The following is an 18,289-nucleotide window of genomic DNA, read 5'->3' on the forward strand; positions in this document are numbered from 1 at the left end:
CTGGCCACACTTTCGGTGTGTCACCAACCCCTTAAGGTGAAGTGTGGCGTCATTTCGTGGTTCGTTCTTAGGAAAATAAAGTTCCCCGATAAGCCTTTTACTTCAACAGTTACTCACAAATAATCTCCTGTCATTGGCATGCAAAACAGATGCCTTCACTGGGTTTACTTGTTGCTCGCACAACTCATCTGTGTGTTTGTGCGCTCTCATTTCTTTTACTCATCCTACTCACTCGCCTTGATCTTTCGCATGACCTCCGTATAGCGTTTGGTAAAATATAATAAATTGAATTTATATTTTCTGATTTTAAAATAATAAAATATTGGAGATCATCAAAATTATATCGCAGTTTATGTTCAGCCGAATAGGCAAAAATCTTGCGCTAAAGTCCTCATTCCGTGTTAGTCGAAGCGCTTGAAATTCTGGTTAAGAATTCGGAAGGAAGGAAACTGGCCAATCAGAAATGCCGAATGGGTTCTCAGATAACCACAACATAGCGAACATCGATTGCCCGAAGAATGTGACATCTTATTTGGTTCCTAATAACCAACTACGAAACGCAGAGAGTGAAATCTTGCTTAGTTCTGTAATTGCATCCCATTGCGTTTCGTTTTCTGAACAGTAAACGCAGGAAATTACAGTAAAAAAAAACATCAATATTTTAAATTACGTGTTTAGTGGAAGGAAACAAACTCAGATGTCGGAAACGCAACAGTTTTATTCAGATCAACCGCAGAAAGTACATCAAAGAGTGTCTTATTGAATTTTCACATTTCATAAACTAATTGAGCGCACTCTTTCGGAAAGTGATGGTTTCATTTACCCTTCATTTCATCAAGTTGTTCTGCTGCTCCCGATGGCGAATTCCTCTGTTGCTCTGAGTTGGTTGCGGCCTCTTCAAGCACTGCAGTTAAGTGGCGCAGCCAGTCTTCAGGAATTCCCTCCCATTTGATCACAAGGGAGTGGGACTGACTCGATGAGCGTGTTGACTTTGTTTTCTTTTTTCCACTGACTTTCTTCGCTTTGGCCATAATCTTAAAGGTGTAAGGGGAGTACCAAAATTAGTCCTGAAAGGATCCGCTAGTCAGTATCATCTGCAGCAGTCAACTGATGACAACAATGATTGACGTGTTTGCTAAAATCAGTTGAATTTCTTCTGCAAATTTCAATTGCTATGTAATGGAAACAATGCAACCATGAACTTAAAAATATTTTTGTTAAATATTGCAGTCATGGGTTTTGCAACCTCTTTGGATGTTTCTCTTTCATTTAAAAATGCTTAGAAAATTTAATGGGAACTATAATTGTCTGCTTTGATATTGCAATACATCGTTTAAGACCGTGAATGTTAGATTGCTAACACCCTTCCGTGCCAAAACACTCTTACGTAGGAACGCCATCCAAAGGTACTTTTACGCGATAGCGAATCTTGGCTTAAGAAGTGATTGAGTCAGGATTATGCAACAGCATCCAGATGTTTATTTTTTTAATTTATTTTTATTTTTTATTTTTTTGTCGAGAGAGAGAGAGATAATGAGATTGTGTCCGACGTAAGAAATTGTTAGGAACGTGTTAAGAAAACTTCTTTCATAACTAGGAAAAAAAGGCAGCGTCTCGTATTACGCATACTCCCCCCCCCCCCCAAAGAAAACTTAAGCGATATAAATAAAGCTTTTTTCGTCGTATTGAAGTACAAGTTTCGTAAATTGGTTTATGATAAAAAGTATTTTGTTTAAATGAAATTATTATTACGATAAATGATATGATGTATGTAAATAATTAGTAATTTGAATTCATAATTCGGTTTTAAAGAGATATTTACGTAAATAGATTTATTTCCCACTTATTGTGAGCATATGACAATTCTGGCAAATATGCCCATCCGAGAAGGACTTAACGATTGTGGGGACAATGAAGAATATGACTGCGGTTTTAATATTGGAAAATTGCCTAAAATATATTGATTCGAAGGACGTAACTTGCATCTTAATTATAGAACATTACATCTTGAAATTAAGTGGCCATCCTCCTCCTATATGAATGCGTAGTACGAATACTTACCCACCGTAATTAGCAGTGCGGATGTATTTCATCGCCGAGCATCAACATTCCTGGAAATTGATGTCACCATGTTTGGGTCACACAAAAACGCCCGAATATTTTTGGAATGAAGGGCTTTTTTACTCAAATTAGAAAGCCACGAAGGATGAATGAATTGTTTGCGTTTTTAAAAGAAATGCTTATGGACAGAACACAGATATAGCAATTTTGATTTAGTAATCAAAGTTTTTGAAAAAGACACACTTTAGCAATGTGTGCAGCAAAAATCTCTTTAGGTTCTTCGCCATCTGGATTGTTATGCGTTTACACAAATAACAAATCATTCTACTTAAAATTTTTGGAAAATTTACAGCCTGCGACTTCACTATTTCACTCATCAGTTAACCGACTCCTTGATGCCAAACATTTGCAGCAAACCACACTGTTAGAGAGAAGCTCACTAACGCTGACAGTCCTATGTTCTACGCAGATTGGGTTTTGGTTGAGCATCTACCTTCTATCATTTTCTTTATTTTAATGAAGATTGTTTGTTGTAATTTGATGTCGGAATACATCGTTTAAGAACTTGAATATTAGCTTGCTAACACCCTTTCTTTCTGTAGAAAGTTTTTTTTTTAACTTGAGTATATTATACGTTAAAGATACCAAGCAATTTTATAAACTTGTTTTAATCCTTTTTCCCAAGTAAACAAATAAGCAGGTAAGTCACGTTTGCGCCTGAAGTATTTTCAGGTCTGAGGCAACTCGTGGTAAAGGTGGAGTAAACTCAGATCGCTTTCCTTAGTATCTACCTTAATGCAAACACATCTCCTTGTGGACATGTATGATGCTATGCATTAAGGGAATATTTTCAGACCTGAAAATACTTCAGGCGCAATCTTGACTTACCTGCTCGTTTGCTTACTTGGGAAAACGGATTAAAACCAAGTTTATAAAATTGCTTGGTATCTTTAACCTCATCTTTCTGTTCAGTGGGATAAAGGTCTGAAAGCTCACTCACAAACTCTTGACCAAGTAAGCCAGAGGAGGTTCTCCAGAGTGAATTAAACTCTAATCAGTTAAGAATACGTTGGTATTAATTTCATAGTGCACACTTTAGAAAGAGATAAAAACCAAAGGTCTGTTGACTAAAATAAAGAGCCGAAAGGCTTCAGTTCGCCGATGCGAAAATGAAGTGGATATTAAATCCAGCATTATTTTAAAGCCGAATACAGAAACTATAAAAGTTTCGTATGAAATTTGACCAGAGAGCTTACAGGAATACACTCGCCGGCATTGACGAGTTGCCCCAGCCGGACGCCGTAGGAGACATGATCGCTTTGCCCAAGCGTCCATATATTCGTCTCCTATTGGTCCATTTTGATAAGGTTTCACTGGCCTGACAGCTCTTTCCGTTTTGTAGATTAGATTATGATTTGAAAATTTTAAATTCACACATCGAAAGGAAACCACAATTTCTCTTAACACACACACACACACACATCCACCCTGGAACGTTATTAGCAATTTATACACGAGTCCGAATGAACTAACAGAGAATAAGAAATGAAAAATAAATAACTAGCTCGTAACGTCCGTATAAATAAAAGGAGACGGCAGTGAAGATGGAAGAAATAGCAAAGTTTCAGCTTGATCGCCCCCGTATGCGGTAATAATAATTTCTTCAGTGATACGTCATACCTGCCGAGAAATAAGAAGTCATCCACCAGGAAGGAATAGCCTCAAATAAAAAGAGCACATTGGAAACTCATAAAGCAAGCCCCACGTTGAACGACTAGGCCTGTCTACAGAGAGCACCTCTCACGGGCGCACATCGCGGAAAATAAGGGGGCCTTTCGTGCTGATAAATGGCGATGCCTTCTCTTTGTGGAATCACCGTGAAGGCAGAAACCTCTTCGTACAAGATGAGATCGAAGCTTACCACGTTTTCAAATGTTGCATAAAATTAATGTCATTCTTTGGAAATGTGCTTGAGGGAAGAGCCTCGTGCTCTCCTCTTCCTCGTGCTGTCTGTAATCTGTCATAAACTGTGAACCGCGAGCTGATCCTTTGACTTGGTAGCAGTAAAAACGTAACAAACCATTCAACCAGTTGGAGTAGCCTTGCACGTTATAGATAATAATTTATTTATTTTTTCCTTTTTTATTTTTATTTCATTATTTATTCCTTCGCTGGAGGAAAAATTGCTATTTTTCCGGGTTTTATTGGGTTGTTCTCATTTAGCCACTTTTCTTTGCGACAAGCGATGTTGGATTTAAAGTTGAATTTTGGATTGTAGCCATTAATTTCAGTGATTATCACTCTGATATGTTTGTTTGGGGAAGACCAGACCTCATTAGGGTCACCAAGCCTGTGGAGATAGTATTCTGTTCAGCTGGCTTTCCTTACACGGATCTTAGCATTTCTGACAAGATACCCTTACAGATTCTTTCCCGCCTGGTTTTCTTAGTCTTTGCTGAACCAAAAGCTTTTTGTGTGGAGGGTGTGGAATGGTTTGGCACGTATTTATTGATGTAAGGAATCTTTTTTTTTTTTTAATGATTTGTCTTGGTGTTTGCAGTTATGAAATTTTGCTACATCTTAGTTAGTATAGAGTTTCGTTGTAAGATAGCTGCAAGTCGTTCTGAGGGAAAAATGGTGACATCTCGAGAAGATTTCGGCCGTAGAGATTCAGAGATGAATTCTCTGCATTTCCTCACGTTGCAATATCTCTGTTAACTTAATTTTGTTCAGAGGCGAACTATCTGGAATATTATAGCTTGCTAGCAGTTGGGGGCGTTGCCTTTTAATCCTTTTTTAGAGCCGAGAATATTGAATTTCTCTCCTCCTGTTGTTCAGACAAAAATCGGACGCATTTCTGTGCTCGCGACATTTTGGAAGTGTTTGAAAATTCTCCAATGGTTTCATCAATCAGAGGTTTTGTTATCGATTAAAATATTTTTAGACAATTGCATTCGATATAAAAATCTCTTTTTGTATTCTGTACGAAATACTTCTTTCTGATGCACAGATTTAATACTTTTAGGAGCATTCTCAATTTTCGCGTGTTCATGTTCATCTCACTTGAGCAAAATGTTCAGCTACTTTAGCTGGAGATACGTGATGTATTACTGCCCCTAGGGACAGTAATATATTGCATTCTAGAGAGTAATAATTACATTTATTGCAATCTAGACTGCAATAAATATTTATCGATATATTTATCAATAACTGACAGTTACCATTAATGTCTTTAGGAGTGAAGCGAAAAGCTTTTCATATTCCCCGCTATCTGCTACGGTTACAGTGAGGGTAGAATTTTATGTGAGCAGTTTTCTCGCCCTGAATGGGCATGGAGATTTTATCCAATAACTGACATTTATTTTTAAAAATATATTATATAGTTATATTAATAATAAAAAGGTGCATGAACAAAACCTTATTAGATTATTTTTATTTATATTCTTTATTATTTTAAATAATATAGAATATATTATTTAAAATTCTCAAAGAAATTCTTTAGTGTTTAGTATTTTATTTAGTTTATGCGAAATATGTATTTTTTTTTATTTCACTTGCGTTTAAGTATAGTTTGTTTCTCATCTTTAAAACTAGATTGTTGCATCTTCTAACAGAAATATGCGAAATCGCAGCACAGAATTCAAAAGTTCGAAACTCCTAGTCTGAAGGGATGTGTCACATAGATATAACTGATTATTATTTTTTCTTTTTCCTGTCAAGTGCGTTTTGCAATATGTCGAAGCAAGTAACGATATCGAATTAGTCGAGTTTAACGGAAACTTTGAATTCAGGAACCAATGGTAGCCGATACTGCACGTGACTGACCTATTGATTTCCAATATGGCCAATCATCCGCTATCAAACTCCAATTCGAGATTACTGGAAGGCAGGAAGTGTTACATGTGTGATTTGCAGATCCATACGGTGTAGCGTCAGTTTCGTTTTGATGATATTTAAAACAGATGCAAGGGCGACACGTGAGTAATTTACGGAACTACTTTGTGGGTGTGTTTAAATGATCATTGATAAAAGGGCCTAATTTGTATTTGGCCCTCCAAGTTTCCATATTTACACTATGCTAAAAAAATTATTCGGATCACCGAGTAGTTGATTATCCTTAATGCACTCTGGTTCTCCTTTTGCGGGTGCCTCGCTCCAGGATTAGACACGGCCGAAAATGCACCACAATTAAGAAGTGATCGATATAAAGGGTTAACCCGTCTGGCAAGATGGATTCGACCTTTTGGTTCTCCATCCCTTTATCGGTAAAAATGCAAATTAGGTTAGTTTAAAGAGCACTTGGCTCGCGCATTGTGGGCTGACTAGCAGTGTATTTCATACTTTCACACAAACGCCCCAAAACCCTGCACAGTGGGTTTTGGGGCGTTTGTGTCTTGAATACGAGTATCAGTCGCAGTCCACTGCCTGCCTGCCGGCTTAATGGATTAGAGTTGAATGAATTCGTAAAGAAGTTTGCAGCCATTTCGCCTTAAAACGATTGCGATATCCGCTTCTCGGCGAAGCTGTGCATTCCACGTGAACCACGGAGGCGTTGAGCGCCATGCGGATGACTTGTTTTGTAGCCTTTTTTGACATTCAGATCCGCCGTGTGTCCCGCAACTTGTCGATCCATATAGGTTTGATCATCGTTTTGTATGAGGAGGAACTTGTTTCTGTGCGTACCCGACTGCGTCTGTTCAGTAACGGGTCAAGCTGTCCTACTGCTTGACTTGCTTTTGGGACAAGACACAAAGCAGAGTCCTTTGTCTACTGCATCCCTAAGTATTGGGCAAAACACCCTCTGGCGACTGGCTGCCAGAGGGGGTTTTGCGGAGTTTTCAAACATGATTTCCTCGCCTTCAGGGTGGGCCCCGTTTCTTCGTGAAGGGGAGCGATACTCTTGTGTGCGTTTACATCGATGACATCGATTACTATCTCCTGACCCACTGAGATAGTGGTCTGCAGCTTTTCGGTTACCAACCTCGGCCTTAGGAATCGGCGAATATTGCAGTGTCATCGGCGTTATAGAGTCACTTTTTGGTGGCTGTGTGGGATAATGTCAGCCACAGTGGTGCAACCGGGGAGGGGGGGGGCTCTACCCTCCCCCCCAAAAGAAAAAACACTAGAAAATTTTCCAAAAATCTTTTCCTAATTAAAATTTATTTTTTTTTATTTATGTTGTGTCTTCTATTTCTATACTACTGCTTATGAATTAGCAGTAACATAAGGTGGGAATACCCTTTAGCCCTCGGGAATCACTGCCGCAGTGAACGCAAGGCAAACGAATAGTGCTCAGGCTGATCGAGCGCTGCTTCGTTTGCCCGAGCCGGGACGGACGAGATTACAGGTATTATGTATTGGCGATTACTGCAGATACAAAATCATAGGTCGTATGCAATGTGTAGTGTGTATTCTCAAATTGTCTAATTAACTCGGCCCCCCCCACCAAGATTAAATCCTGAGTACCCCACTGGTCAGTCATATATATAGATGTCATAGAGTAAAGGTGAGGGTAGGGAGCCGAGCCGTGGGAAACTCCTGCTGTAATCATGCACTTGGATGATCTGATTCCCTGCATTTTCACAGGAAGCTTCCGATCCTCAAAATAGGAACCGATAAGGCTGGTCATGCCTAATGGAAGTTTGACGCCCATCAGTTTTCAGAGTAGCCCTCTATGTGAGACCTTGTCGAATGCCTTACAACGTCAAGACAGACGGCACCTTGGTGCTGTTTCCAATTGTATCCCACAGTGATGTGTTCCACGAGTCTCACGACTTGTTGTAAACTGGAGTGTTAATCGCGGAAGCCAAGCTGCTCATCGGGAATGACATTTTTTCCTCGTGATTTTTGCAGTGATTTTTTTTCCTCTTGATTTTTATATTATCACCCTGTGGGCAATCTTTCCCAGAGAGGAGAGCAGGCTAATTGGGCGGTAATTTTGAGGGAACTGTTTTGCTTTCCCCAGTTTTAGGATTAAGATAATGTCAGCTTCCTTCCAGAGTGGTGGAAAGAAGCTGACACGATGATTACTACAAGATGCATAATGGGTTTGTGATATAGTTGCTTGATGACCTAGTTGGAAATCCCGTCTGAGCCCGGTGCTTTCCTGTTCTTTAATCTCTTGACTATCTGTAGTATTTCAGTGGGTGACATTGACTGAGTGTCATTTGGGATATTTGTGCACATCAGCGTGTACGGTAGCGACAACTTTCCTGATGAAATCTAGATCTCCATGAGTATAGTTCCGGTTGCACTGTTTCCTAAACTGTCAGCGAAAGCGTCTGCTTTATGGGCGTGAAGACAGACCAAACCTGTTTTTATTATGAATTGGTGGGAGGGATTTGCTGTCCGTTCTGAGAGCCTGTTTCATCTTCCATGGTGATTAGGTGGCTCCCTCGAGGGTTTGTCGGTTTTAAAGGGACCAGCGTCCTGTGATACCGGTGTCTGGTTCTTTTCTTAGTCGCGAATGAGATTTTTTATTTCTTTTAGGAGGTTTTTGAGAGTGGTGTTGCAGAGTTAGCAGCATGGAGTGTTCCTGTTGTTCCAATTTGTTTACCGAAGTGTTAATCATCTCTTTAGATTTGATAGTTGGGACTGTCCTATGAACTACAAGAGTGTGTTAAGTAGCTTCTCTCAATTGACTATTGATAGATGGTCAGGAGTATTTTCCTGTTCTAAGTGAAATGGTACTGGATTGTGTTCGGAAATGAGGTCGCCCACAGCATTCAGCTTGTATTGGTGAGCGACGTTTCGGAATATGGCGATATCGAAAATGTCGAGACGGCCTGTCGTGTTATAGTGCGTGGGTTCTAGAGGTCCTACAACCGTGACATTCCTTGTAGCGATGAAATCTTTGAGTATTTTGCTTTCGGTTAGTGGTCGTGCTAATCCAGGCTGCACAGTTGGCTTTAAAGTCGCCTACTGTTAGCACTATTCGGTTCGTGTCTATTATATCCTCTGTGCCTTGTTTCGCAGTATGACCTGCGGTATTCTTTCCCTTTTGTTGGTCTCTGCGTTCATGGGTTTCTGTGTTTTCATTGGTTGTTTCCTTGCTCCGTTTTTGTGGCTGACTTGTTGGTAACCTTCTTGGTCTGTGCAAGGTTCTTGTGTGGTCTGTTCCTGTTCTTTTGTTGGCCCGATGTTGGACGCATCGGCAGATTGACTGGAAGTGATTTCTTCTCTAGAAACATCTTGGTCATGCACCTTGATCACGTGCTTATAGTCCTGCGCTCCCAATTCAAATCTATCATTCGCTCCTATTTTGCCGTAAATGGTTCAAGGAAGGAAAAAAAATGAAAACAGATACTTATCTATATCCGAAGGATGGAGAGTTGATGGAATGTTGAAGTACGATTCACAATCCAAAAGCTAATTCAAGAGAGACTTACAACAAAATACGAGGCGATGCAAAGTGAATAATCACAGACAATTGCTGACGTCGATATATGTGATCGACGTAACTGTTAAGTGTTCTTGCAAGATGGATTGATTGGAGCTGTGGTCGTTTATCCCTCTGTGGATGGAGAAATTTTACTGAGCACTTGGCTCGCCCTTTCTATGCTATGAATTACCAGTGAATCTTTCTTTATTCTTTCATGCTGTGTGTGTGAGGTATAACGACTTGTTCGGTATGGTTTATTAGGATGTTTGTCTTGAAATGCTTGTTTTAGTGTGCCGCTGGGTGGTAGACCGTGCCGAACTTGAAATATCATTAAGCCTTTGGCCCGCTTACTTCAGGCTTCTGCAATGGATTTTTGAATATTGATTATTATTATTGATTATTAAAAAAAAAAACTTACCTGCTCAGTATAGTTTTGGGACGTCTGTGTTTCACAGGATTATGTTCACTATGGTCTACTGAATTAGTGGGAGATATCAGCACATGAAGGATCGAAATATGGAAGGTCTTTAGTTATATAAATTAGGATCCTTTTAAAACATTTAAGGCGTCTGAAAAATTATCTGTGTATATGACTATAAGAAAATATATTTCTTTTTAAAATCTTTGTTATTAATAATTGTAAGATTTTAAAACGTTTTCTCGTTAGATGAATACTGTAGTTTTAGCAACATCCTATATTTTGCTGAAAACATGAAGTTCATCTTACGATCAAGTTACGAAAAAGAAGTAAAGCAGTTGTTTGTGTAAGGTTGGGTGTATTGCGAAGTAGGAAATACGTTTTAAACATTGATTTATTTGATCCCCAATGGATTTTAATAAAGTTCAAAGTTTCACAGATGAAATATTTAAAAGAAATTCTACAATAAGTTACAGTTTCATTTTCCTCTCTCACTTTTTTTTCTTTATTTTCCCACCTTTTCTGTCGATTATAATAATATTGAGATAGAATTTTTTTTCTACTAAACTCATCGCGTTTTAAATATGAAATCCTTCCGAGTGTGCTTAGAAAAGTATTCTGGCAGTCAAAAATGAATTATTTTAATCCTCGGAGACGATTCTGCTAACATCAGGAACCAAGATTCAAAGTTTTTTTTTTCTTCGTTCAAAAATGTAAAAAAATCTCGACTTCTTTGAATAAAGTGATTAGTCGCAATGAAGGATGTCGTTAAAATTATGTTTGATTTCAACTTCGATTTTTTTTTTTTTATTCCAGCTTAAAAATGCGTTTTCCTCGAAAAGCTATTAAAAAGATTTTTTAGTTCAATTTCGCTCGTCTAAAACTGACTTTTTAAAGAACAAGCTGTGGGTATACGACAATTAATTATCCTTAGTATTAGGTTCTGAATGCCTCACATTAATTCTTAATACCTCGCTCATTTTCTCCCTCCCCCTTTCGTTGGCTAATCCCCCCCTTTTTTTTTTTGCATTTTCCTTAAGTTCTTAATTTCTTCTGTTTCTGAAGTCATATGCCAATCCACGCTTCATTTCTTCATCTCCGCTGCTTCTTATTTAAAAGAGACCTGACGGCTCACCTGACTTGACGACTTGGCCTCATTCTGAGGGAGAACGAAGCCACAATTGAATTCATAAGCGGTAAATCGCCAGGGGGGGGGAATAATTCTTGCGAAATGTTTCATTCTGGGAACGACGGCGCTAAGCCATCGAAATTACGAACAACGCACAAGAACGAAAAGTTCCGCTGACAAGTGCGTCCAGGTAAGGCCGATGGATGTAAAGCGGCACTTGCGTTCTCGCATCACGTGCGAAATTGGTTCCTTGCCTACGGATACGATGGGATGGAGCGCCCGTTACAAGTTTTTGCACTTCTCTTGCCACCCACCAAATACGGGTTGAGTACATTTCGTCACGCCATTAACTTCGTTTACGGTGTGATACGGCACCTACCAGAGGTTACGAACACGCAAGACAACGCGCGCGCACTCGCTCTCTCTCTCTCTCTCTCTCTTTCTCTCTCTCTCTCTCTCTCTCTCTCTCTCTCGTTAGAAATGGAAAGTTTCGAGGACGATTGATTTTCGTCCCGTGTTGGAAAAAACTGGAGGGGGGGGAATAGGAACTTATCCCTTTGAGGGCGATTTAAATGATTATTCAACATAATTAAACCTGTTATTGTTCTTAAATTATTCAAAATCGCGTTTCTCCGAGCATACGAATGGTCACCAAATGTAGATTATTGTAAAATATTGAAGGAAACCAAATTTATTTCTTATTTAAAAAAGACCCAATGGCGTGCGGGCTGACGGCTCCTTTTGAAGAAGAACGAAATAACCATTAAATTCAACCCGATAAATATGCAATCACAAATTCATATGTGTTTGGTTGTCATATGCGCAATACCAAGAATTCATTTGTTTGTCCGTCTGTACGTATGTTGATAAATGAACTTCCCCTTGACAGATTTTTCTGAAATAGGATTTCTGTTTAATTTTGTCGAGTCCCCTCGGTTATGTTTTCAAGTGAGGCTATTTCAGTTCCCCAAATTACGCAAGAGGATTAAAATGGTTTGTTACAAGTAAGCATAAATAAGTTTTGCAGAGAATACGCCGCAAATGACTCCAGGTCGAATGGCGGTGATAATAAATCACGTCACCATATAAGAGGGGGGGGGTATTACTAAACTCACCTTTTCAATGGATTGTCTTCGATCCTTATCGCAGTTCATAACCTGTGAACAGTAGTTCAATAATATTTATTGAACTACTGTTCACACCGTGTAAAATTAATATTTATAGGCACGTGCTGTTTTTCTGATACTCTAAGATCCTTCTTCAATTATTGTGCACTTTAAAACTTGGACACTTGAAAACAAATATACTAATTGTAATTAAAAATAAAAACACATTAATTGACCATTTCAATAAAACCGGAAGCTTGAAATGAAATTTTCTCAGCCATTTCAGCACTCGAGAAGTAATTTGGTGAGCAGACCTTCTGGCGACCTTATAAATACCCTGCATGTAACGTTGATTTTAAATAGTACAACATCGTCCATTGCCGAGCGATGAACCCTAGGTAAAGAAATTATTTCATGCCGGAAGACATCACAGTTAGGCATGTATGCAAAGATCTGGGTTCGACTCCCGTCTAGACACGAAGAATATTTATCAGGGCTTTTCAACTGAATGTGTGTTACTCAATCTCATACGGAGAATGTTTTTTCTTCATGAATCTCATTTTTCTTCTACCCTCAAAGCAGACAAACCAACCTGAAGCATACACGCAATTTACAGTTAGAGTAACGGCTTCGGTTATTATAACGTTGATTCGTCTGTGATTCCAGACATCATCAGTAATATTCTTTATTCTTCGCAACAAATGGTGAAGTGAGAAATCAGAGTTTCAAGATGCTTGATACGTTATAACTTTAAGCATCGGAGTGTATTTAGTTCAGAGACTGTTCAAATGATCGCATTACAGCAGAGGGAAAACATGACGACAGATGAACTTCGCTTTACTGAAGAATAGAGTGAAAGGTAGCGCTTGTGCAATCTGACAAAAGAAATAGCGCATCATGTTAAAATGAATGAGAAAAACGTTGCCCATTTAAGGCTTATTTCCATGTGATGAGCTCCTTCTACCTGACATGATGTCACTTAAGGTATTACGGGGTCCTTTTGATGCAGAGAGAATCATTTCAAATGGGAGATTGTCGAACTTACCGTGTCTTTCGAGTTCCCACTTCCGTGGCTGCTGAAAATACTAGCTTGAAGCCTTAACAAGAAGTTCCAGATTTATGTAAAGCAGGAATTCGTTCACAGTTGCGACCTGCTGGTTCTACTCCGGCCTTTTAGAAAGCGCGAGTCTTTGAAGATGTAAGTTTAGCACAAGACGTTTTTAGTGTCTACTCGTAGTTTTCACATTTTAAAGAGAGAGAGAGAGAAAGCCACAGTGTGTTTAATGCCAAAAATAAATAAATAAAAAAAAATTCATAGGAGGGAAAAGTGTCGTGTTTGGTCGCTCTGATGAGTAAATTCCCCCAAACACCCACAAAACCCTGATCACTAAAATCCATCACTAAAAATGTCACAGTAATTGCAACAGATTCTGTTTAAGCGAGACCGGCCATTATTAACGTAATTCCCATTTTATAGTTTTTCATATCAACGCAGGCATTTTTGTGTGTAGCTTTATAGAAGTTACGTTCAGTTCTGTTAATAATTAGTATTAAAGAAAAGAAATTGTTACCGATACTAATAACAGCATTTTTTGTACTTGCAATACATCTTACATTATTGAAGCTCTTTCTTTTCTTATTTATTGAATGAGCGATAGTTTAGAGTGCTGCACGCCAAGGATTAGAATAAAACTGAGCGACATTTATCCTAAACACGTTCGATTGATTTCTGATGCGGACTTTTTTAATGGTTGACCAAACTAATGATAGAAACTGCGAAGATGGTAATTGTTAGAACGGGAGGAAACATCGACCATCGCCTATTTTAAACCACATTAAACCTATGGGTCATGCAATGTCAGTGACTGACGTAATACACCTTCAGCACGACTTACCGAAACGAAGATTGTGAGACCACACACGTTAAATGCTTTTCCGCTGGCTATGAAACGAGTTCGTGCTCTTATCTGTGGAATACCAGTCTCGTATGGAGGTGGCAAGGAATTCGCTTTCGGAAATACGAGTCGTTTCGTGGTTTCGACCAACTACAAACTAACTTTCGGAGTTGGTATGTTTGGAAGGGTATTGTGTTGTGTGTGTACGCGCGCGGGGTGTTGCTTTCGAAATATGGTATATCACTGATGCAAAGTCTTAATTTTATTCTGATACATACTCGTATATATCAGAATAAAATGAATACTCTAAGATTAATAAAGTTAATAAAAATAAGACTACATTACAATCTAAGAAATATTTCTCTGTCGTGTTTTAATTTGCAAAAGTTAAATAGCAGGAAAACACTCGCATTTCTCGGGAATAAAAGAACTTAATTTGGATGTGATGAGTGAGTGAGTGTGTCATCGTTTAATCTTGCAATGCATTAACGTTTCAAAAAGACCTTACGTATTTCTCAATGCACCCTTGAGATTCTTACTTGGAGCCTAAAGCAGTCTCTTTTCACTCCGGCAGACTCGTGTGCGAGAAACCACGAGATGGAGATAAGTGCTCGTGTAGCATCGTCTCTGCTCGGAGCGAATTATCTCTAGTGTAACGCAAATTCTTAATGTAGTAAATGGGTTTTTCTCAACTCGCATTTTCTCTTTTTTATGAGTAATAAACAGCTACTGTTGTGCATTTCAACTTCTCTTCTGGTATATTAACAGCATAGCACTAGGATAAGCTATTATCCTAAAGGGAGCCACTTGTTAATATGCTTTATATACCTCCTCAACAGAAATGTTCTTTATTTCCACGTTCGTTTTTTATGAGTTCAGATTTAAAAAAAAAGGCTTCGGAATTCAGATATTTATAACGCTAAGGTTTCTCTCAAATAATAGCACTCATATACATATAATTACAATTTATATTTATAATACAGACATTATATTTATTTAGCTTTATATATAATTTTTTTTATTGGATAGATAGGCGAAGCAAGAATGCTTTTAATATTTCAAGTTATTTGTAGAGGACATTGTAAGTATCGAATGTTATTGAGCTATGAGCTCTGATCATGGCAAGAGGGTAACAGCAATATCCGAGCCTCGGTTAAAACTTCATTGGCTACAGCATTGCCATCCATTACCCTACAAGGGTATTAATCACCGCACCTCACGGTCGATTATCTTACTCTTTATATTTATATATATATATATATTTAAATATATTTAGGACAGGACGCAGGACATATATGGCGCAGAGGGTGAAGCTTGACGCTTTTCAGATTCCCTGTTCTCTGTTTCGGGAGCAGTGATGGGAGAGATTTGTGAGCTATTTTAGCTCGCCCTGAGTGGGCAGAAGTGGTTATTCGTCGTTGAGTGTTAGGATGGCTTTCGGTCTTTTATTTTTCCAGTGGTCATTACAGTCATAGTTTCCGGCTTGCTGTATTAGTTGGTTTGGATGCGTAGATGTCTTCATAAAGAATTGTTCTGCTAGGGATCGTAGTAGTGGAGAGATGTAGGGGATATTTATGTCCCGGTGGATCTGGGCGTTCCTGATGAACCACGGGGAGTCCATTATCATTAGCAGGCTCTTGTTCTGTAGTGTTTGTAGTTTGAGGATGTTTGTCTTGGAGGTATGGTTCCAGGCTGGATAGGCGTATATAACTGTGGGACGGATCACTGTCTTGTACAATAGAACTTTGTTTCTTGAGCTTAGTTTGCTGTGTCTGTTGATCAAGGAGTATAGCTGGGCGATAACTTTTGAAGCTTTAGTGCATGTGCTCCTGATGTGGCTGTTGAAGTATAATCGTTTATCCAGAAATATTCCGCGGTATTTTGCTTCAGTTTTCCAGGGAATTTTAGAGTTGAACAGGGTGATGTCTCCTTTGGGGGATGCTCGTCTTCTTGTGAAGAGTATCGTTGTGCCTTTCTGGGGTTTTAATTGTAGTCGCCAATCTGTAAACCATTTTTCTAGATTCAGGATGGCGTCTTGTAGTTTTTTGGTTACGAGATGTGGTTGGCGTGTTCAGGCTGGTATAGCAGTGTCATCTGCATAAAGGGCGATGGTGGATGTGAGAGGATTTCGAAGGATGTCTGCCATATAGATGAACAGGATCGGGGCTAGCAGTGATCCTTGAGGAACTAGAGCGAGGATTTTCTGTTTGTTTGAGACTGTTTCATTGATTTCGACTTGCATCCTCTTGTTTGAGAGGTATGATTTAATCAGTTGTATCATGTTTAGTGGAATGTTTGCGATGATAAGTTTGTAAAGGAGGCCTTGGTGCCAGATCTTATCAAAGGCCTTTGAGATGTCTAGGAAGACTGCTCCAGTGTACTGATTCCAATTAAATCCTGTGGTGATATATTCTACCAGTCTAATGGATCTGTTGAGTGGTGCTGTGATTTTGACAGAAGCCAAATTGTTCTTGTGGAATGATATTTAGTTAGTTCATATGATCTTGGAGTCTGATGGGGGATGATTTTCTCTGCTATTTTCCCTAAGTTGGATAGCAGGCTGATGGAACGGTAATTTTCAGGTAGGTGTGGGTCTTTGCCTGGTTTGTGAATGGGAATGATGTCAGCTATTTTCCATGACTGGGGGGAAGTGCTGCCATTTGAGGATGGAGTTTATGATGTTTCCCAGATGCTATGGCGTTGCGTGGTAGAGCCTTGGTGACTTTGTTAGTGATGCTGTCGGGACCTGGGGATTTCTTGATCTTGAGATGGTTGTTGATGCCAATTATTCGATAGGCTTTATAGGGCTTGGATTGTCATCAGGACGATTTACTGTGACCCTGACTTTACGATGGATTTTGTATACATGGCTGATGTTTAGGTTCTCGTATGCAGGACTGCATTGTTTCTCTAGGTTTCTTGCTATGGCTTCGGCTTTATCAGTATCTGTGTATGCAAGGTGCTGTTCTGCTTGGAGAAGGGGGGGGGATTTGCGCTTGTTCCTGAGGTTGTTTAGGAATTTCCATATGGAATGATCTGCTGTGGAGATGGAGGTGAGTTTGTTGTCCCATTGTTGATTCCTTTGGTTCTGGAGAGCTTCTCGGACTGATTTGTTTAATCTGTTGAGGGCTGTTTTTTCCTGGAGAGCACGTGTGTTGTGGTAATGTTTTCTTTGTCTGTTTTTTCCCTTATTAAGTCCATGATTTCTTACGGGAGACGGTTTTGTTTGTGGGTAATAGTGGATACTGTGGCTGCTATTATGGCTTTATTGATTTGGTTCTTTATTGCCATGTCTATTTCTTCCTTGGGGGGTGAACCAGACCTATGTGTTCTGGTAGAATTTTCCTAAGTTTCTCCAAGATAATGGAGATTTAGACGGAGATGACTGGTCTTTGTTCCCTAAATGAAGTAGGATTGGGTTGTGGTCTGATAATTCGTTCAGTGCTTAAATGCTGTACTGGTATTTGATGTTGTGTAGGATGGCGATGTCTAGGATGTTGGCTGTGGTGAATCTTGTTACGACAGCGTTGTTTAATCATGTGTAGCTGAAGAGGATACGGCAATTTTTATTTGTGGTTCTGCTGTTCCAGGAGAGATGTTTGGAGTTTAAGCCCCCAGAGACGATGATGGATTCATTTATGCCCAGTACAGCATCCAAGTGAGAAAATAGCAGGATCTTAGCGGGGGAGTTGTAGGCGGCGTAGATTTTAAGTCTTCGAGTAGATTCGTGTGGACTTTGACCGGTGAGTTCTAGGTTGGAGGTTGGGGGATGAGTATTCCATTGTGCCTGATGCAGTTCCTAATAAATATGGCTGTGCCACCACCTCTGTAGTCCAGTCGGTCATTTCTATACAGTGTGTAGCCTCTCAGGTTTGGATTGTCTGCAGGTCTTAGATGAGTTTCATTAATTAGGATGATGTCAGGGTTGTATCTGTGAGAGAATTCTTGAAGCTCCAGCGTCTTGTTTTTTAGGCCATTGGCGTTCCAAACGGCGATCTGTAGTGAGTCTGGGAGTAATCTAGTTTTGTTCATTAACAAGCATTGATATGAGGGTTTGAGTTTCTTTTAGAAATCTTTTTGTGGGGTTTGGTGAAGGGTTTGATTTACTGAAGTCTTGAAGCATGTTTGCCAATGAGGCTGTGATGACTGTTGTCATGTTTGGAAGAATTTGATCCTGCTGGATATCTTTGGATGGGCGGGCTACTTCGGCGTATGTCCTCCTTCGACGGTGGCTTTCCAGACTGTTGGTATTTTCTATTTGTGAAAGCTGGTGTTTTATCTTTTATTGGGTGTCAGACA

Source organism: Typopeltis vanoorti, chromosome 6 (genome assembly GCF_054136105.1).
Source record: "Typopeltis vanoorti isolate ZY-2024b chromosome 6, IOZ_Tvanoo_1.0, whole genome shotgun sequence".
Lineage (NCBI taxonomy): Eukaryota > Metazoa > Arthropoda > Arachnida > Uropygi > Thelyphonidae > Typopeltis > Typopeltis vanoorti.